This window comes from Macaca thibetana, chromosome X (genome assembly GCF_024542745.1).
Source record: "Macaca thibetana thibetana isolate TM-01 chromosome X, ASM2454274v1, whole genome shotgun sequence".
Classification (NCBI taxonomy): domain Eukaryota; kingdom Metazoa; phylum Chordata; class Mammalia; order Primates; family Cercopithecidae; genus Macaca; species Macaca thibetana.
Genome location: NC_065598.1, coordinates 22868021 through 22891063, shown reverse-complemented (window position 1 = coordinate 22891063; position 23043 = coordinate 22868021). Strand labels below are relative to the sequence as shown.

The 23043-nt window shown below is 39.1% G+C and overlaps 1 protein-coding gene across 2 annotated transcripts in view; it reads right to left on the bottom strand.

Annotated features, from left to right (window-relative positions):
- The window catches only part of SAT1 (spermidine/spermine N1-acetyltransferase 1), a 599966-nt gene extending 577214 nt beyond the window's left edge, over positions 1-22752 (bottom strand). Inside the window, exon 1 of one of the 2 annotated variants that reach the window (XM_050777385.1) lies at positions 22743-22752. The gene's annotated coding sequence lies outside the window, so the exon portion shown is untranslated. Of the gene's footprint in view, positions 1-6625; positions 6636-22742 lie in introns of those variants that run through there. The other variant, XM_050777384.1, reaches the window with a different exon arrangement.
- Positions 22753-23043: the final 291 nt, after the last annotated feature.

Sequence of the window (23043 nt, the reverse complement as noted above, 5' to 3'; positions counted from 1 at the left end):
GTGGGATTAAGACTCAGTTGCCTACTATGGTGACCAGCTCGATAATACACCCTTGTATTGGCTCTTTTTCATATCCTGTTTTACTCTTCTACATCTCCCTTTCCTGTTGCCAGGGAGCACATCCCCAAATGAGCTACGTGTCTCAGATTGCTTTCTGGAGGGCCTTTTGGGGAGATGTCCAGGCTCAGACAAATATGCTGTCGTCCCCACCTACCATATTTCAAGCATGACTAATTTACTTTATAACCAAGATTTTTTTGACTGTCTACTCTGAAAGAAACTTGTATTTTTTCTTCAGATGATTATTCACATTTTCATTTTTTGTTGTTGTTGGCTTATTTTACTTTAAGTTCTGGGATACCTATGCAGAATGTGCAGGTTTGTTACATAGATATACATGTGCCATGGCATGGTGGTTTGCTGCACCTATTAACCCATCATCTAGGTTTTAAGCCCCACATGCATTAGGTATTTGTCCTAATGCTCTCCCTCCTCTTGCCCCCCATCCCCTGACAGGCCCCAGTGTGTGATGTTCCCCTCCCTATGCCCATGTGATCTCATTGTTCACCTCCCACTTATGAGTGAGAACATGTGGTGTTTGGTTTTCCGTTCCTCTGTTAGTTTGCTGAGGATGATGGTTTCCAGCTTCATCCATGTCCCTGCAAAGAACATGAACTCATTCTTTTTTATGGCTGCATAGTATTTCATGGTGTATATGTGCCACATTTTCTTTATCCAGTCTATCATTGATGGGCATTTGGGTTGGTTCCAAGTCTTTGGTATTGTCAATAGTGCTGCAATAAACATACATGTGTGCATGTGTCTTTATAGTAGAATGATTTATATTCCTTTGGGTATATACCCAGTGATGGGATTGCTGGGTCAAATGATATTTCTAGTTCTAGATCCTTGAGGAATTGCCACACTGTAATCCACAATGGTTGAACTAATTAACACTCCCACCAACAGTGTAGAAGTGTTCCTATTTCTCCACATCCTCTCCAGCATCTGTTGTTTCCTGACTTTTTAATGATTGCCATTCTAACTGGTGTGAGATGGTATCTCATTGTGGTTTTGGTTTGCATTTCTCTAATGACCAGGGATGATGAGAGCTTTTTCTCCATATGTTTGTTGGCCCCTTAAATGTCTTCTTTTGAGAAGTGTCTGTTCATATCTTTTACCCACTTTTTGATGGGGTTGTTTGATTTTTTTCTTGTAAATTTGTTTAAGTTCCTTGTAGATTCTGGATATTAGCCCTTTGTCAGATGGGCAGATTGCAAACATTTTCTCCCATTCTGTAGGTTGCCTGTGTAACCAAGATTTTTGATTTTGAAATCTACTGTTCTACTAACCCAAGGTTGTTTGCTAGGGATATTAGGAATGACAAAGGAAGCCAAAGTCAAAGCAAATGATATGTATTATTAGCACCTGAAAAGAAACTCTTAGTTTAGAGATCAGTGAGTCTCAAGTTTGTCTGCACCCTGGAATCCATTGAGGAGCTTCCAAAATTATTGATGCTGGTATCCTCAGGAGATTGTGACTTAATTGGTCTGGGGTATGACCTGAGCACCGAAAATTTACAATGTTCCCTAGGTGATTCTATGTGCAGACAAGTTTGGGAGCTGATCTAGATTAGGGATTGGCAAACTTTGCCTCGTGGGCCAAATCTGGCCCATTACCTGCCTGTTTTTGTACAGTCTGCAAACAAAGAATGGGTTTTACAATTTTAAATGGCTAAAAAATTACCTAAAGAAGAATACTATTTTGTGACAGTTCTCCATAATCAGTGGGCTTACAAGATTGCAGTTCCTGGGGAAAAGGGACACTGTGTTGGCTGAATGATACGGTTACCACATTTGATAGTATATGAGAACATCGGGTCAGACATTTAGTGTTAATTAAAGATTAGTGAAAACAAGCTACCCACGTATGCCTGCTCTGCATACATGCTTTTCCTTAGCAAAAGCAAAACCATAAATGAACATGGTAAGAGAAATAGCTTTTGCAGAGCTTTTGCAAAGCTAAAGAAGAGACAGGAATTTTCCAGCATGTTTCTTTTTAGGTAGTCTTAAATGTACATGTGTAGTTTTAGTTTCAGCACAGTCAGAGTGCATAATTCTTCATGACAAAAGCTTTAACATGGATTGCTCTAGCTTTTCCCAGTGGTAGTGGAGGTGGGAAGGGGAGTAGGTGGGTAGTCTTTAGAAAGCTAAATCGATGGTAGTTTATACTAATTGTGTGAATGAATTACAAGAACAGGCACACCATGTGTTTGGCCTTGAGCTGTATAAAGTCACCAACCTGGATGACAATGGCTAACAACAGTGTGGTCATAATCAAATAAACTCATCTACTCAATCAGTACTGTGAAGTGAATTACATTATTGTTTGAAAGCCATTGGACACCACTGCACACTAGTAGACTGGTTCAGAGCCTTCTTTCTTTACGCCATGGCACCTTTCTTCTCTATTTATATTACTGCTTATGAGAAATCTGGAAATAAAGATGTAATCCAGCTACAATCAATGATAATTATCTTTTGTTATTAATCCATGCTTGTAGGGCTAATTGGATGTAATATGTGCTTCTTATAATATTCAGATGCAAACACTGAAATGCAAAGAAGCTTAAGGATTTGGTCACAGAAGCAATGTCAAAGGAAAGAGCCAAAATAGAAGTCTTTCCATTGTACAACTGAGTGCGCAGCACTCCTTCTCTTGGATATTTTATTATTTTAACTCCAAAGTTTTCAGAGTCCTTATGACTGAATACAGCATATTGAATCCAAATTGAGTGATTATGGGCAATAAAATGAGCACATGACAGGACATTTGTCTACAAATAAGTGACTGGCAATGGTTGATACAGTAAAAGTGGTAGTTTCAAGTGTGGTGTTTAAAAACCTGATTAAATGTGGTCTCTAAATTTCTTTTATTTATTTTTTATTTTTTGAGACGGAGTCTCGCTCTGTTGCCCAGGCTGGAGTGCAGTGGCCAGATCTCAGCTCACTGCAAGCTCCACCCCCGGGTTCACGCCATTCTCCTGGCTCAGCCTCCCGAGTAGCTGGGACTACAGGCGCCTGCCACCTCGCCCGGCTAGTTTTTTTGTATTTTGTAGTAGAGACGGGGTTTCACCGTGTTAGCCAGGATGGTCTCGATCTCCTGAGCTCGTGATCCGCCTGTCTCGGCCTCCCAAAGTGCTGGGATTACAGGCTTGAGCCACCGCGCCCGGCCGTGGTCTCTAAATTTCATGTACAAATTATTACTGACTTTGATACTACAGCCTGCTTGAGAATGCTGCCTTGATTTTAGAGAAGGGTTTTTGGCTGTATATATAAGCAAGCTTTAAAGTTAAAATTTCCTTTTCTAAAAAGGATGAATGTGTAACAGTGGTAAAAAAAAAAAAAAAAAAGAAAAATACTCCATCCCTCTTGAGATATGAAATGGTTGCCCCAGTTCACCTATAACATTCTGAAAGATAGGGAGAAGGACTGCAATAAGGAAATAGTCCTCTCCTTGTTAAAACAGACTCCAGGACTCCAAGGTTTAGCTCTGGAACGTGAATCTCTCTGGTGTGCGTGCAGTGAGGGAGAGGGGATGGCTAACTCAATGGCCTGATATGTTCACCTGAATTTCACCTTCCTCTTGGTTCTTTGGCTCGGCTTCCTGTTCTCGTGATCACATTAATGCTACATATGTATAATGCTTCCCTCTTAAACTATTTGGCCCAAGCAGCAATTGGTTGGAATTTACTAATAAACTTTTTGCTAGAGAGCGGCAGGGACATACTACAAGATCCAAGGAATGTTAGGTGTCTGGCTTACAGAGCCCTTCTGTGGCCACAGCCAACCTTGTTTCATAGGCTTTCAGATCCCATCCTATCCCACATTGGGCCCAGGGACCTAACCTCTTTTCTCCCTTAATCCCTTGGCCCCGTATTCTTCTACCTCTGCACTATGTTCCTTCCTTTGCTGAGGCTGAGTCCCAGATATGGACTATTAGGGGTGCTTTGGTACTTAACTCAGATCCTCCCTTCAGAGTTGAGGCCGTCATTCCTCAGCTGGTGGGGCTAGTGCTTGCTGATAGTTCTCATTTTACATCCTCTCCAGGCATTGCGCTTGGCTGAAGGCGCTGCCACACCCAAGGTTATGTCCTTTCCCCAGGGGTAGCTTTCACCCATTGTTTTAAGTAGATGTAGAGATACAAAGGTTTGGTCCCCTTTCCTTGACCCTGGATAATTCAGAAGGGCTGCTACAGTCCAGTGTGCCCCCACAGGATTGTCTGAGGCCTCTGCTATGACTGCATCGTGGCTCAACTTTTCCCTTTGCCCAATCTGGCTTTCTTTACCTCTGTTCTTTACCGCTAGAACTGACTAGCGGTGTTCCTGAGAGCACTGTCCAATGAGAGTACTGCACAAATCTCGGTCTTAAAGTCTGTTTCTAGGGAAACCTGACCTAAGACATAGACACACATGTATTTTCTTTAAATTGTGGATCGTACTCACCCTTCAGCTAGGAACCAGTTCACAGTTTCCTTATTTTATAAGGAAAACTGAGATTTAGAGAGATTGCTAAGGTCACGGAGCTAGTAAACAGCAGCACGAGGTGTTTCAAACAAATTCCCACGTTCTTATCTACCCTGACATATTGCTTGCATACTTTTGTCAAAAACTTGTGATTTTTTCCAAACATGTAGAAAATAATTAAGTAGACACACATACCAGCCAGATTTGATGGACGTTTTTTTGCCATCCCTGTTTCAAATCTTTTTTTAAGAAATAAAACATTGCAGGTATAGTAAAAGCCTTCTCCCTAATCCTTTCCCTTCCATTCTTTCCTGATTTTTAAAAAAAGGATCTGTGAGTCAAATAATAAAAACGTATGTATAAATAAATTAAAATGATATTCTTACCGATGAAGACTTTTTGCTGAGTTGGCTTACTCGTCAGAAGGAAAAAATGTAGCCATATTTTAAACTTAAATACATTTATCTCTCTTAATACATTTTGTACATTCAGCATAACTCAAGAATGTTTTGCCAAATACCTCTCCTTATTCTCAAGTTTCACAACTACATTTAATTTGAGGGAAGTCAGTTCCCATATGTTTCTAATTAATAGATACTTTACTACTCATCAGAATGTTGTTTTGTGTGGGCAATTGACATGTGAAAAAGCTTTTTCAGCTTTTATCCTTAGGTTGAAGAGGCAGAACTTGTCAGCAAGAAATAAAATTGAACTAAATACTTCATTTGGATGGTGAACATAAATATTACAAAGTTCCAACTCATTCTGCACTTAGAAAAACATGGTCTTGTACTGTTTGCTTATGCATGTATTCTTGCTTTTCTCTTCATTTTTTTCTTCCTCATCATTTTTTCTTCCTCTATTAAGAACTTGAATGTGGGGTACAGTTTAGGGTGTTAGTGGCTTTAGGCTAAGGTAGCCTGATGTTGCCTTTGACTGCAGTAATATGATTAGCACCAAAGACATCAAGAATTCCAGGATGGAATCCCATTCATGGGGAGAAAAACAGATAGGGTTTCATAGTATCAAGCACAAAATAAATTAGCATTTGTGTACACATCCCATATGACCATGTCAGAAACTGACAGAGTCAAGGGGCTATACAAATTAGACTGTGTTGGGATAGGATTGGCAGGAATGGTGTCTTGGAAGAACATCTATCCACCACCCCTGAAGTACTGATGCTATCCATCTTATCAAGGGCCGCGACTATTGGGCCAAAGACAGTAAGAGGATTCTGGAGAGTCCTGTGGAGGGGGCTGCCACAAATTAGGGAGTAGAAGAAATGCTTTCGTGATGTAGAATTTCAAACCATTACCTGCTGACACATCCCAAGCATCAGTAACACTACCCAAACCAGTCATTAAAGATTTGAATTTTAATGTGTGATTTAACAGCAGCCAGGACATGTGACTCAAGGGACAATATTTGATTGAGGTGTTGGTGGGATTGGGGTTTGGTGGTGATGGTGGTGCTGGGAATGAATAGCCCTAGATTCAATCCCTTATTTAACAAATCCTTATGACATTTACTGGGGGCCAGGCAATTACCAGTCCCTGATCACATGGAGCTTAAAGTGATGAAACAATTAGAAGGCAGTGAGGTGAGGATAGGCTGCTATGGGAACCCATGGGAACAGGTAGTTAATCTAACCTTGGGGATTAAGGGAAGTTTTCCTATAGGAGATACTTTATAGGTGAGTCTCAAAGGATGAGGAGTGATCTAGGAGAAGGAGATACAAATACAGGCGAGAAAGGATATTCTAAGGAGATAGCAAAGCAAGGGTAAAGTCCTGGAGGTGGGAGAGAACATGGCCTATTTGGAAGATTTCAAGCAGGGCAGTTTCCTTTTGTACTTAGATAGATGAAACTTATTTTTAAAACTAAAATATAAATAAGGTAGCAGAGAAGGGATAAGATAAACACCAGATTTTTTTTTTTTTTTTTAAATTTTAAGTTCCAGGGTACATGTGCAGGATGTGCAGGTTTGTTACATAGGTAAACATGTGCTATGGTGATTTGCTGCACAGATCAACCCATCACTTAGGTATTAAGCCCAGCATCCATTAGCTGTTCTTCCTGATGCTCTCCCCCCTGCAACCCCCCCGCCAACACGCCCCAGTGTGTGAGGTTCCCCTCCCTGTGCCCACGTGTTTTCATTGTTCAGCTTCCACTTATGAGCGAGAACATGTGGCGTTTAGTTTTCAGTTCCTGCATTAGTTTGCTGAGGATAATGGCTTCCAGCTCCATCCATGTTCCTGCAAAGGACATGATCTCGTACCTTTTAATGGCTGCATGGTATTCCATAGTATATATGTACCACGATTTCTTTATCCAGTCTATCATTGATGGGCATTTAGTTTGATTCTATGCCTTTGCTAATGTGAATACTGCTGCAATGAACATACACGTGCATGTATCCTTATAATAGAATGATTTATATCCCTATGGGTATATGCCCAGTCATAAGATTGCTGGGCCAAATGGTATTTCTGCTTCTGGGGCTTTGAGGAATTGCCACACTGTCTTCCCCAATGGTTGAACTAATTTGCGCTCCCACCAATCATCAACCACGTGAAAACATTCCTATCTCTCTGCAGCCTCACCAGCATCTGTTGTTTCTTGACTTCTTAATAATCACCATTATGACTGGTATGAGATACTCCAGGAGTTTTGAGCAGAAAATTTAATTTAGATTTATCAGTCATTTATAAAGCCACAGACAAAATTCCTTGCTACAATTATGCATACACTATGAAAGCACCCCCATAATAATAACAAGCGTACCCCACAGAACGCCTACTGGTTATTACAGGCTGAGCAGCCCTTATTTGAAATGCTTGGGATCGGAAGTATTTCAGATTTTGAATTTTTTTCAGCTTTTGAAATGCTTGCATTACTCTTACCAGTTGAGCATCCAAAAATATAAAATTTGCAATGCTCCAATGAGTTCAAACTGTATTTTCCTGGTGGAACACTTCCTGCTTTTTAATACCTGACTTCACAGAACACATGTATTTCTCAAGCCAATATTTTTTCAGCCCATATGCTCTATGCTAAGATTTCTATTTCATCCCCCAAATCCTAGACAGTATTACTTAAAAAAAGGAAATGGAGGAAAAATCTTGATATGCATATTCCAAATTCATCTGGTATGGTGATGAGCCTTGGGTACATATTGGATTTATTTATTTTTGAGACAGAGACTTGCTCTGCTGCCCAGGCTGGAGTGCAGTGGCACCATCACAACTCACTGCAACCTTGAACTCCTGGGCTCGAACAATCCTTCCATCTCAGCCTCCTGAGTAGCTAGGACTACAGGCACGTGCGCCACCACACACAGCTAATTTTTAAAAAAAAAATTTTTTATAGACACAGGGTCTCACTATGTTGCTCAGGCTGGTCTGAAACTTCTGGCCTCAAGGGATCCTCTTACTTTGGCCTCCTAAGGTGCTGGGATTACAGGCATGAGCCATACTGTGCCTGACTTGGAATCATTTAATAGTGATGTCTGGGATCCCATGCAGAAATTCTGAACCAACTGGTCTGGGGTTTGGCCTGAGTATAGGGATTGTTAAGCGTTGACCAGGTGACGCTAATGTGCAGCCAATGTTGAGTACCAGAATGTTGGTAGAACGTTAGACACATGTGTAGAAGTTTGGTTACATGCACCAGAGTGTCAAGAAAAGAGATTCGCTTGCTTCATGTTATCTGTGCTAAGAGGGAGGTCAGTGTTAATGCAAATGAAGAAGCTCTGTTTTAACAAGTCTATGAATGGATGATCATAGAGCAAGGATCTGAACATTGTGCTTCCTGCCATATCTCTCTGTGTGTATGCATTTTACTGTGTTTCAAGTATGTTTTAAGAAATTGGTTGGAGGGTTTCAGTTGTTACATATTTTCCTACTGGAAATAGTAAGAAAGCCCTAGATGGATAATAGGAAACTCAGGAATGGATTTCTGATATTAAGCAGTAGATGCCTATATTCATTTAAGGTCAGAAAGATTTTATTTGATTTTGGGGCCTGTTCTATCATGTCAGTGGAGGTTGTTGAGGAGTGGAGGGTATGCTTGAACTCCAGAGAAGTGGTGGGACTTGAGGACGGTGCAGGTGCTCAGTGGAGAGCACGGTTGCACACTATGCTCAGCCTATGCTGCGAACGTGTCAAGTGTTGGTTGCGGCAGGCCTCACCCATTTGTAAAATGAACAAAGTGACCTAGAGCAGCTCTGGTTTTCAAAGTTCAAAGGACCCCTTGGGTCCATCTGGTGTGGGGTGTCGGGATGAGTATGGTTCTGTCTGCTCCCTCCCTTCCTCTTATTTGTAAGGTGATCCTAAGACACACTGTGAGGAAATGAAGTGAGATTGGGAAGGGAGAAAGCCAATAAAAAGTACATTAACCAGCAAGTTATGCTATGGGAAACATGGGATGAATTGTTCTGGGAAGCCTTTGAGAAACTCTATGCACCATGCCTCAGAATTGTCCTATTGAGGGGTGAGGAAGCTAGGGTATTTGCCCTCCATCCCCCACCCCACAGTGATTGAGGGTGGTTTCTGGAGCATGGGTGACCCAGCACTCTAAGCCTGCCCCGGGCATGGACCAAGCCTGCTGCTGAGGCTGGAATGTGCTGCCCATCAGAGAGTTGCTGGAAGCCACTGCATGTCAGAGAACTGTTGGAGGGACCTCCAGGGAGCCTGAAAGGATATGGGCGGGTATCATCAACATTTGCTTTGTTCTACTTCTTACTTCACCAGAAAGGTCTTCTTTACTTAATTTATAATTTGGTCTCCTATGTACATTTCTTTTTAAGCAAGTGTCCCAGGGCTTTAAAATTTTTTGAAAAACCACTCCCTCCCGAGAAGTTTTGAATTTGGCAAACTCTGACACGTTAAATTTGTTTTCTTAGGCCACCATTAGATGGAAACATACCTATTTTTTCTAAAAGAAATTACTGTAGTTGGCCTGATTTTAGTATGTTTGAAAATAGTAACAATAATCATGTTAATTTCCAAGTTTTATATGCCTGGTATAATGCCCAGATTTTTTTCTGTCCCGGATTTTAAGTCAATAAATATAGTTACTGAGACTACTAGTTCAGGATTTGAGTCGTTTATTATACTAGATGATCATGGCATGACTGATTATGGTCAATTTATTGAATCAGTGAATTATAAAACAGTACATGGAAGTGATTAACTGAGATACACTATTAGGTTTTGTTTGATTTTCATGAAGCATGAGGATAAACAACTGGAAATCTGGTTCAGCAAAGTTGCAAAAAGTCTGTATTTATAGATAAAGTTGAGAAGATTCATGGCATGTAAATTGCTCAAGTGTTTTTCCAATTCCTTTTATTCCCTGCCTTTTTTTTCCCTTACCTCATTAAAAATTTAGCAAACGTTTTGCAATTGACAGTAAATAATGGGTTTCAGTCAGATCATGATCTTCACTGAGAAGAGAAAGAGTGAGAAAGAAATGCAGTGAAATTTTAATAGCTGTATTTCTCAGCTTTTCCATCTAATGCTTTCTAATTCACTTTCCAGCATCTTATTGGGACCTGACTTCTAGGATCTGAAACAGAATAGCAAAGGTGGATAATGTTCGAAATGACCAGCTCTGGTCAGAAAACCTAGCACAAGTGTACTATCGGTTTCACATGAATGGTCATCATCACGTGGCTCAAAACCAGAATGTACACCTCAAGAGGGCCTACAAATGTGCAATATATTCATTTCATGCCCAAATTGCCAAATTGCCTTCTCTTTTCTGCCATTGTTCTTCAACATAAAGACCAAAAATAATAAGATAAAAGAGACAAATTAGAAGATTGAGTTTTTTTTTCTGATACAAGGGAAAATATTTCATTACTATTGGCCAAATTTTTATAACTGTTTTTTAAAAATATGATGCATAAAGATATTGAATCAAATACTTCCAGGCAGAGATGTTCTGAAAACAATAAATTAGGATTGTTTGGGTAATTTTCTTTTTGCCAGTGGTTTATATGAACCATTAACCAGATGCTTGCAAAGCTTTCAGTTTTGTTAAAAAAAAAAAAAAAAGAGAGAGAGATGATTAGATTAACAGATTCACTGTCTCTTAATCTGAGTTGTCTTTAAGGAGAAAGTAACTATAATATTAATCCTGTATCTAGAACTATGTGATTGGTGTATTTATTCATATTTAGGAGACTAATCAAGTTTTATTTAAGGCATCATTATCATGATTTACTTTGAAATCTGTGGCTTCCTTTTATAGATTAGTGAGTGAAGGTGATTCTTATCGAGATCCTGCTGGCCTTTCCTTGCAGGTTAGTCACAGTGTCCATGTATTTATTTAGCGATGAAAGTATCACGGTCCTGGAATGCCAACACAAGAACAAATTGAGGGAAGATATTTCTCTGGCTTCCCTTGATTAGGATTTCTCTCATGGATCCCTTATACAAGCACCTTCTGTTGGGGGCAGTTTAAATGTGAAAGGCAGTCTTAAAAAGAATTGCTGAAAGAAAACAAGGATAAAAGAATAACGTGATGAAACCAAATACTGAAGATATCTGCAAATCTACTACTCATGTAGTAGTAAAGATGGTTTGTTTTGTTATGAGTTGTGATTGTTTTAAATGGCCAACTGGGGTCTTTTGCAAGTGCGTTTGCAGAGCTGGAGCTCCAAGTGAGAGGTCCTGGGGGATGAGGTGACACCGAGTGTTACTAGTCTGAGAGCCATCCGCGGAGTGGTTTAGGGCACTGGACTTGGATTACGTTGAGGCAGGTCCACCTGAGTTCTCTGCTGCGTGGTTACTGCAGACTTATGGAGTTAACCTCTTGACCAGGTTTCACCAGAAGAATTTGCCTTCCACTGCCACTTTTTGCTTTTTCAGCACTCAGTGGAGCTGGTCAATATTTATCAGACCTTTGATATCTATATGGCTATGCTAGTGGGGAACAGAGCACTGGATACAACCAGAATGCTTTCATATTCACAAAGCCCTGCCTGTATCTATTCCTCCTGGTTGGAAAATAGCTGTGAATTGAATGCAGTGGCTGAAAACTAAGTGCTGTGACCTTGATGGCTGCTGACAGATAGCATTGCCCAGTAAAATATAAGATGCCCAGTTAAATGTAAATTTCAGATAAATAACAAAGAATTGTTTCAAGTTTGCATGGGACATACCTATGCTGAGAAAGTATTTGTTGTTTATCTGAAAGTCAAATTTAACCGGGCATCTTGTCTTTTTATTTGCTAAATCTGGCAACCACATGCTGAGATCTCTCCTGGAGCTTGTGGTCAGTAAAGAGAATCACTGTGAGCCTAAAGTGGCCAACAGCTGCCTGAGGTCCAGAGCTCAACAGAGCTCTACTTAAGCAGAAGGAGCAATGAGAATGATAGATACCACCACAATGGATGACTTTTCTGTGCCTACTTCTCCTTTCCTGGCTTTACTTAAGCCTCAGTGGAACCAAAACTTGACCATTAGGGTGGGGGTTTAGAACCACATTTAATTTTATCTGGAAAAATAAGGGAATGTGACATTCTTGCACATATGTGTCATGGAACAAATTCTCACTGACTCAACTTTTTAATGGATAAAATAGGAAACATAAGTATTACCTACTTTATAGCTTTGTTGTAAGAATTAAATGAGATAATGTAGTTGAAGCCCATTAATTAGCAAAATACCTGTCCCTTAATACCCATTAAGGGTTCAAATATGTCTATCATCATCATCATCATCATCATCATCACTAGAATCAGGGACAGCTAAAGAGAAATTTCAGAATATCCTTAGAGCTGTCCCTAGAATAAATACCTAAAAATACAATAGCTGAGCAGTTCCATTCCATACCTTAGGTATTTTCTGACTGTCAATTCTTGGCCCTTTTAAGCTCTGCAAGGAATAATGCAACTTTGGCTCCACTATTAGACAAATATAAGCCCCTTAAAGTATTTCCTTTCAAGTATGGCTGTATCTGCCAAGAATCCAAAAGGAAAAAAAAGTTTCTGTATAAGATTTTTCTAAATGGTGTTATCCTAAAACTCTGAAACAAAATCTTCCCCGCTGCCTATGGGAGGAGAAGTCAGATGAAAACCATTGAGAGTTGAGTTATCATTAAAATAATCAACCAAAGAGAGCTTGCTTTAAGATAGTTCCTCAAAAATTGATTTGAAATAGAATTTCAAATATAAGATTGAGTGATAATCACATATAAATCTTAAGGAAATGAAAATATACTCTCAATATTGATTTGGGAAAAACGTTTAATTTCCTACCAAATTCTTCAGTCTCTCAATTGCTGAAAATCTTATACTTGATAAACAGGCAGTAAGTGTAAAGTTTTTTTTAACCTTTTCATTTTAAAATACTTCTACATGTACGGAAGAGTTGCAAAGAGAGTACAGCAGGCTCCCATATATCATTCACTCAGCTTGTGAAATTGTTTTTACCCTTTCGTTATTACTGTTTCTAGAATTATCCTGGGTGCCAATCACAGTAAATTAGGCACACCCATGCCAAAGAGACTTTTTTAGAATGAAACTTTCAAGAATGCCAACAGACATTTCCTACAAGCAGTGGGATTTAAACCTTTTCATCTTTTTTCTTTATAACAAATCAAGGTAAGAGCTGAAAGAAAAAGCAGCCGTGTTTACTGTTGAACCAGATGAAAATCCAAGTGGTCCCCTTTGCCAGTGATGAACAAGGAAACCAGTCAGTCAGTGTGTTGTCAATCTAGGATGAACCATTAAGCATTGAAAATATGATTCTCTGCTTAATACACTTAAATAAATGTAATGAGAAGTGACTTTTTAAAAACAAAGCAGATTGGTAATTATCAACTGACAGGTTTTCAAAACAACTGATAACATTTGTTGAACTGCCTTTTAATTTTTACCCCATCCTGTGGGTAACCATAGAGTTCTGATCATAATCACCAACAATATTTCTCTAGCTTCAGTCCCTGCCCCCTGCGAATGGGAATCTAGCTCTCAGAATCAGCCCAAATAATTCTGAAAGAGTACAGGATGTGTCTCTTGTGTGTACCAAGTGCACACAAAAGTGCAAACCGATTGACTTTACTGTTCTGTCGTCTGCCATTTTCTTCTTCCTCTCTTGTGTACAGTATTGCTGAAAATGTCACAAGTTATTGATGATGAGGCTTACTGAAGACTCTGTAGATTCTGGTGCTCACAAGGTGGTTACCCTCCCCTGATTCTGGCTGGTGTCTTCCCCAAGAGTGCCCATGATAGTTGTGAAGGTGCTGTTACCTGTATTAAGGGCATTAGCCCCTTTTGCTGCTGAGACTAATATCATCAAAGCAGCTGACAGCCTGCCCTGCAGTTCCTTTAGTATTCCCTCTTTGGATAAATCACATTTACTGCAGCATGGAGTGTGAATATAGGGGAGCAGGGCCATGGAGGATAATCTGAGTCGAAAACAGTACTCATGTCCCTCTACCTATTGTTTTGAACTCCTTAGTTCCACTTGAAACATACCCCTGGTTGTTTTCCCTTCTAAATTTTTCCTGTGTGCCCAAACTCAAGTTGAAACTTGGCTACAGTTCCAAAGAAGTAATTTAGTTGTCTAATCATTTCTTGTAGTTTCTCTGAAGAAAAAAAATTTCCCGGGAGAGTGACAGTCTCAAGCTGAAATGCCTATAAGGACCACTTACCTAACTTAAAGGAATGCAATGGAATGGGTGGAACCAGCAGCAAATTGGAGAGAACACATCCTATTTAACAGGTTCAGTAATCGTTTTTCAGCTCCCACTCATGGCTGCCAAGCACGAATGTTGGGGCATTGTTGCCAGATTTTCTGATTTTTCAGAAGGAGCTAAAAAATCTAGACATTTATATTAAATCTTCTGATTTTCAAATGTCGTGAACTAATTTAACATTTTTATTGAGCGCTGTGCAAATCAAACAACACGTTTGTTTGCTGCACTGGGCCCACAGGCCTCCTGTTTGCTAGCTTTAGTGCCCTAAATATTTCATGTCAGCAAGAGAAAAGAGACCCAAGAATTAGATCATATTTAGACAAATGCTTAGGTCATCAGCACCATTAAATCCTTAAGCTCATCTGAATCAAAGGGAATTACAAAGACAAACCATAGTATTGGTTTTAATGAGCTTATGATTTTTGTTAGAAAATAGTGATAACAATTTTAAAGAATCTTAAGTGTCACTTTATTTTTTATGCTTTATTCTTCCACATTTGAATTTTTATTACAAAAGTGATAATGGTTGCTATAAGAATCTAAATATTACACAATTGTTATAAGTGAAACATTTCTTACTTGCTTGCTTTTTTTTAAACTCACTTATCACATTCTTCCTTATCTAACTAACACTAAGCCCCATTGTACTCTCCAGATGTAACAAAGGTTAAGAATTTAGAATCTACCTCTTTCTCTGTTTCTTTCTCTACACACACACACGCGCACACACTACTTGGCAGTGTTAGACAGACAGAACCTGTCAAATCCTGATTCTGCTATTAATTGGCAGTGATTTTGAAGTGTCAGACACTTTAAATACAGAATTGTTAGTTCTTACAACAATCCCACCAAATTTATATTTTATCTCCAATTTATAGAGAAGGATACTAAAACTCAAATAATCATTAGAATTTAAATAATTCGCCCAAGTTTTAACTACACACATCTAAGAAGTTGCAGAGCTGGAATTAGAACCAGAGACCATTCACTTTCTATTCTGTCATATTGCCCATAACACTAGAACTCAATCCAGTGCATGGTGAGGACAGGTTACATAGTAACTCCCTTGTAGGGAGGAACCTTTCTTTTCAGTGATAACAAGTTAGAAGAATTTAATATTAACTTGTAGCATGGAGATGTATGTGTGTCAAAAGAACTCTCCAAACTACAAACACCATGAGAATAATTCTTCATTCCCATGGAGGCCTTCATCTTCTTGGATCTTTCTCCTCCTCTACCACTCCTCCTCTTCCATCTCTTCCATTAGTCTTTCAGTTTTTTGGTACTAGGGATTATATTCTATTAATCACTTAATTACTTTGCAGGGAATCTTAGTGTCATTTACTTATGCCAACATGTTACTCTTTCATTCTTCCTGGAAGAATTTAAATGTGACTTTGATATTTGGTCACAGTAGAATCTAAAGGGATCAACGGACTGTTGAGACACTTAAAGACTTTACTGTACATTTTATTTTACCATTAAGGTTACAAAGTAGAAATAATACATTTTTATTTCTCTTCAAATTATGTCAAAGAATCAGTATAAATAGGTGGTTCTTTGTTAAAAATTCTCACTTTAATTCAAATGTTATAGCTTGAACTCTTAAAAAAAGTTTGAATTACTTTAAGGTTCTTTATGACAAATATCTAGGTGTCGGAGATTTTGAAGCCACCTTTCTCCCTAAGTGTTGCTTTCAAGTGCACATGACCTTTCATTTCCATAGACAAAGGGGGAAAGTATGAATTATGAACTCACCAAGAGGGCAAGGAAATAAGAAGGTAACCTCCTAGTTGCCTTCCAACGCTGTGTTCCTCTGACACACATTTTCTCTTTCTAGATTTTGTGTTCATTCCTTTCCCTTTTGAGTTTCATCAATTTTGGGTTTGACAATGTTACTTTCTCACACTGTTTTTTAAAATAGTCCTTGCAGCACTTTATGTGGGCTTACTGTTGAACAAATCATAAAATTTGAGACCTTTCTATAAAGATGACTTGGGACAGTATACAGATTGTTTTTTACAAAGATTAGAAAGCTCTCTGTGAGGGAGGGATAAAGATGATTAAAAACTGCAGGAGGCCAGCATCTTACAGAATTGCAGACTTTGTTCATTCTTAGACATACCAGAGCACCCTGCACTTTTCATAGTAGGCATTACTTCATGTTGCAACTCTCCATGTTACTCAAAGTGGGGTCCATGGACCAGCAGCATTGGTATCTCACCTTGAAGCTTGTTGGAAATGCAGTTTCAGGCCTCACCCTAGACCTAGTGAATCAGAACCCACATTTTAACAAGATCTCCAGATGACTTATGTACACATTAAAGCTTGAGAAGCTCTGCTCTTACTACCTTGCCAGGATGTCTTTTTCAGTCTTGCATTTCCAACACTGAGCATGGAGCCTGGTGGATAGTCAGAACCTTATAAATATTTGACTGTTGAGTTGGTTCTTAGTACTTGAAGATCTAGTCTAAAGCTCCCATTTAGAAAAGTTAGGAAGCCCAGGAGATATAGTTAACTAAATGTAGAACTTGATCTACTCAAGGGGTTCTCAACCTTTGCTGCACATTGGAAACATCTGAGAAGATTAAAAAATTTAATTTTAATTTTTAATTTTTGTGGATGCGTAGTGGGTGTATATATTTATGGGGTACATGAAATATTTTGATATAGGCATACAATGCATAATAATCACATTGGGGTAAGTGGGGTATCCGTCACACTAAGCATTTATCCTTTCTTTGTGTTATAAATAATCCAATTATACTACTCTAGTTATTTTAAAATGTACAATAAATTGTTGTTGACTGTTGTCACCCTGTTGTGCTATCAAATACTAGAACTTATTCATTCTATATAACTATATTTTTGTACCCATTAAACATCCCCACTTCCTGCCCCCCACCTCTCTCCCCGACTACCAAATACTGATACAAATACCTGGCTTTCAGTATTGATTTAATTACTGTAGGGTATGACCTGGACATTGAAATTTTGAAATCTCCCCAGGTGATTCTAATGCGCATCCAAGGTTGAGAACTGTTGCCATAGAAATCGTTTCACAAAAAGCTTTTCAAATAATTGAATGACTTAAGTCCCAGGACAAGGAAAATATTGAAGCCATTATGCATATAAACTTGAGTCTCTAGAGTATCTTGGGCCAGAACATGATGTTACTGGGAGTGAGTTTGTGTGTCCCAACAATTTTGGAGTATGTGGTATTTTTAGTAAGCAAATATGTTCTCTGTATTTTCCTAAGCTAATCATACAGGGGAACAGTAGAAAGATACAGGTTTGGTAAAGAGAGGGATACTTATGAATCTTGGGAGAAACTATAACTTTAAAAGAACGTTAATAACTTTCAACTTATTAGTTGAAAATCAATAAAAGTGTTTTTATATTTCATCCAACTGGGTTGGTTATTTTGTTCTGTTGGAAGAGGTATCATGACCTGATTTATCAATTTTAAAGCTATTACTTCTGAATAAAACAGTTCTAAATTTTACCCTTCATTTTGCTTTTCTCCTCTTTTGGGCAATAAAAATCCATCTGTTCTAGGATAGGAAACTATTCTTCTTCTGCTTATGAATATTTCTCTCCTCTTCCCTCCTTGGCTTATTCTCTTGAAGAGTATAGCCTTTCACTCAGATGGAGGCTTTCAGCAGGGAGAATTACATCATTTCAGATGATGTCAATGTAGCACGTGGCTAATTTGGTTGAACTGACATTATGAGCACATTAGAGATAATGTTTGATAAAGTTGAAGTACATTTCCTTATTGTCCTATTACAATTCTTAGCTCCTTGGGGGATTTTAAGCAAGCTTGAGATATGTACTCAGTGGCTAACGTTCCCACAAAGTATTTTATGCTTCCCAAGCATCTCAAAGCTTATGAGAGTTGGAGATAATATTAAAGAAGCCACTGAAGAGCGAAGATGTGATGACAGTGGGAGATCTGGGTGTCAGAGCTGATTTCCTCATTGTTGTGTAGATGTGGAATTTGCTTAGAAATTCACTCTATAGTGATGTCATATCTACTGTGTAGATGATTTCCTCTATCTTTCTTTGAATACTGTATTAGAGTAAAAGAAAAGTGTCTATAACCAAGAGAACAAAATACAGTGTCAGGACATTCATTCCTATTGAGCCTTGCCATTCAGGGAACTTTTATGTCATTGATCTTCCATCCTCTAAGACATGATCCTCATGTGCATAGTTGAAGCTAGATCTTTGGAACATCCATATTTTTGCTTGCAGGAATGAAGTAAGAAAATAAATCGATGGCAAATGATTTCTTTGAAGCAAGTGAGAAGGAACTCATACATATCCCTTATGTTCACATTTCATTGGTGAACACTTATCACATAGCCACATTCATCTACAAGAAAGGCTGGGAAATGTGGGCTTTATTGTGGCAGTCGTGTGTGTGTGTGTGTGTGTGTGAGAGAGAGAGAGAGAGAGAGAGAAAGAGAGAGAAGGAGAGAAGGGCAGTGTAGAACATGCCTCCAAGTTATACCTCTGAGATGCAGGGAGCAGAGGTATTTATATATGAACTCCTGACAGTCATTGGTTAAGGGCTGTTCCTGGTGAAGAGCTAGTTCCTTGACATTTCTAACCCACCGTCTGCATGGAAAGAGTGGGCTTTGGAGAGCAGAGAAATCCCTCAGGCAAAGAAATGTAGATATTGGCAGCTGGAAGTTGGCTTTTAGGAACTGATGAGGGTGGGATGGATATAGATGGGATACCAGCAAAATCTGTTATAGCATTTTCCCCAAGTTGTTGGCATCTCATTGATTTCACCACTTCTACCTCTATCAACTACCAGCTATTCCTCTACCAATCTTAAATATTAAATACTGAAGAAACACATATATTCTGTCCTGAAACAACCTAGAGCCATAAAAACCCTTGGTTCTAAAATGAAGGTGACCAATTAATTGTGTAACGATAGTCACAATTTATAAAATTTGGATGTGAGTTCACCTGCTTTACATAACTTGCATGAAGATGGGTACAAAATAATTCTGGGTGAGTTGTTGTGTACTGAAAGATGTAATTATGAGTTATTTAGAAGGAATTTTCAAAGGGTTTGGTGGTTAAAAGCTAACAAGTTTAATTTTAACATTTTTGTTATTACTTCTTTAAAGTATCTGATTGCCAACTCATTTAGCTTTATCTCATAAAAATGTAGTTGGTAAAGCTAAAGCTGTTTTAAGCTTAGAAATATATGTAAACAATTTTTGGTAGGACCAATGGATCCTTAAATTCTTTCTTTTTTTCTTTTTTCTTTCTTTTTTTTTTTTTGAGACGGAGTCTCACTGTGTCGCCCAGGCTGGAGTGCAGTGGCTAACTGCAAGCTCCGTCTCCCGCGTTCACACCATTCTCCTGCCTCAGCCTCCCGAATAGCTGGGACTACAGGCACCCGCCACCTCACCCGGCTAATTTTTTGTGTATTTAGTAGAGACGGGGTTTCACCGTGTTAGCCGGGTGGTCTCAATCTCCTGACCTCGTGATCCGCCCGCCTCGGCCTCCCAAAGTGCTGGGATTACAGGCGTGAGCCACAGTGCCCAGCCGGATCCTTAAAGTCTTTCTGAGAATCACAGGTAATAGCAATACTTAGTCAATTACATGATATGCATGGGCTAATTTGAAAACAAACGTGTTTGTGTATACGTTTGCAGGAACATTGTTCTCTTTTTAATTGTTCCAATGTGAATGTAGCCATAAATAGTCATTGCATGGAGGCAGAAGATGGGTTGAAATACCTTTTGCAAGCAGGAAATTGTTCCTGTTTGAACTCACATGCTAAAATGAGGAAAAAAAATTAATCAATTATTAAATTATGAGGTCTACATGAGGGTATTTTTTCCTTTTGTAGAATTGGAGGAAGTGAACATTCCTCCCATGATTCCTTATCTCTAAATAACTAAAATAAGTTAGGTTTATTTATTTTTCTCACTTTAGTTCAAATTAAGAGTTCTGCTAATAACCTAGTTAGGGGAAAAAAGCTATTTGAAAAGTGAATTTAATTCTAGTTTCAAATAGATTGACATGCAAACCTAGCTTATTCATAGATTTCTAAAATATGTTCAGCAGAACCTTTAAATAGATCTCTTATAATATGAAGGAGCTTCACCAGAGTGATGCTAAGCATAGTTTAGACTGAGGCAACTTTAATATCTATCCAATTACAGCATTATTCTACCAGATTTTGGAAGTCCCTTGTAGAAGGAGATGCTGGAACCTGGCTCAGGGCCCTTGACCAGTCTTTCAGCAGAGGCCCTGCTACTAACATTTTGAGCTCAAAGTTTTTACCCCACCTTTTCCCCTTTTTGTACCAGCCCTTCAGGGAAGAAGCAGTTATTGTGAGAAGGTTTGGGAACTGAAGATGACCAATTCCCAAATCTTGCAGAAAACTGGTGCTAAGACACCAGTGTTAGCACTGGTTGAACAAGGTTGAAACACTAGATTCTGAATTTTCCCTCAGTCAGTCTAATTTCTAGGCAAGTAATCTGGTCCCTCATGAAATTTGGTAGGTCCCGAATGACTACTTCTGAACCAGAGACAATCCAGATTTGCCTATTGCTTTATACCTTTTTATGGCTGAATATTCCAGTTTGTGTGTGTGTGTGTGTGTGTGTACTCATAATGCCTGTTGCTTTCAATTCAGCAGGGCTACAACTAGATTATTGGCAGAGCTCTTAATTTGAACTAACGTGGGAAAATAAATAAACCTCCTAATTTCTTTTAGTTATTTATGTATTAAGGAATCATGGGAGGACGTGATGGGAAGGATGTTCATTTCCTCCAATTCTACACACTCATTGGGATGTTATTCAGCCACAAAAATGTGATTATATTTATATATTATAATATGTAACATGATTTTATATCTATATATACATAGATATAAAAAACATTTTATTCATTCATTCATTGATGGACATTTGGGTCGTTTCCACATTTTGGTTACTGTGAATAGGGTTGTTATGAACAATTGTGTACAAATATTAGGTTGAATTCCTGTTTTTAGTTCTTTGGTGTGTATACCTTGGAGTGGAATTGCGGGGTTGTATGGTAATTCTGTGTTTAACTTTTTGAGGAACCAAGCCTGTTGCTTTCAACTCAGATAGCAGGGCTATAATAACCTTTGTTAATGACGCCTTGCCCGGTAGCACCATAAAGTGTTCATAAGTATTGATCTCTCTTGGCAGTGAAGATAGTAAATGAAAGAAGCTTGAGTCATACAGTGCAAACATTTTAACATTCACTCTGGTTCTTATATATGTGACATAGCAGTAAGAAAGATGAAACAACCTTGATTGTAAGACTTGTTCTAATGTGTACTAAAAATTACATTTGACTACTAAAAACATAGGCCTGAAATCACAGAGATTTTTTTTATTCCTGAACACACGGTTCTCAACCTCAGAATTATTGACATTTTGGGTGGGATGATTCTTTGCTGTAGAAGACTTTCCTGTGCAATATAGAATATTAACTCCATCCTTGATGCTTAAATACTAGGTGCCAGTAAACTTCCCTCTCCCCAAGTTGTGGCAATCAAAGATGTCTCCAGACATTGCCAAATATCCCCGCTGGGGTCGGGTGGGGGGCAATGTAAAAGAAGTCCAAGGCTGCTTTGGTGGCTGCACAATATAACTAATATCTAGGTTCCCTCTATGTTTTGTGAGTCTATCATCCTTACTATGCAGCTGTTAATCTTGAGGTTGCGTCCTGGTGGGAAGAGGGCTGCTGCAGCTCCAGCCATGTTTCAGGCAAGAAAAAGAAGCAGCTGAGTTAGGCTCCTGTAAAGAAACTTACAAAAAGTCTTGCTGAAAGACCTGTGTCTGTATCTCATTGGCCACCTTTATCTGCAATGGAAACTTGGACAAATATTTTATTTCTGGGTCCGTTACCACACCCAACAAAATCATTATTTTGCTATTAAGGAAAGGGGGAAGAATGCATATTGCGTAGTCAACTATAAGTCTGAATCGCAAAATAGCAGATTTGTTTTTTATTGTTGAGACTATGGGAGAAGATTACATTCTAATGAGGGGTGGTGCCTTCATCCCTGAGGGCAATGGATGTTCACAGTGTTTGCTCCTTGGGAAGAGGTTTGTCCTAAGACAGGAAAGGAGGTAGGTTATTGCCCTGGTATAGAAAAGGCCTTAAATCGGCTTAGACTCTGAAATATAAAGAGAACCAGCTGGCCTGGTGTGGTGGCTCACGCCTGTAATCACAGCACTTTAGGAGGCTGAGGTCGGGGGATCACTTGAGGTCAGGAGTTTGAGACCAGCCTGACCAACATGGGGAAACCCTGTCTCTACTAAAAATACACAAATTAGCGGGCTGTGGTGGCGTGTACCTGTAGTCCCAGCTACTCAGGAGGCTGAGGCAGGAGAATCGCTTGAACCCAGCAGAGAGAGGTTGCAGTGAGCTGAGATCATACCACTGCACTCCAGCCTGGGCAATAGAGCGAGATTCCATCTCAAAAAAAAAACCCCCCCCAAAACAAACAAGAGAACCAGCATAATTTTCATGCTGTAAGTCCAGTTCTCTTGTACACAGGGAGACAGAACCAGGTCGGTCAACTCTTTTCCTTCATTTGTCACTGCAGGCAAAGGTAGCAGTGGCAGCAAGAGGCCAGGGATTTAGCCAGGCAGAAATGTTAGAGGCTCTAGCCTCAAGTGGGTGTATCTGAGCTCTAGTCCCATCCGCAGTATATGCCCAAACCCGAGGCTAGAATGGGAATTAGTAGCAGTCACCAGTGTATGTAGCTGTGTGAGACAGAGTGCTGTTCTC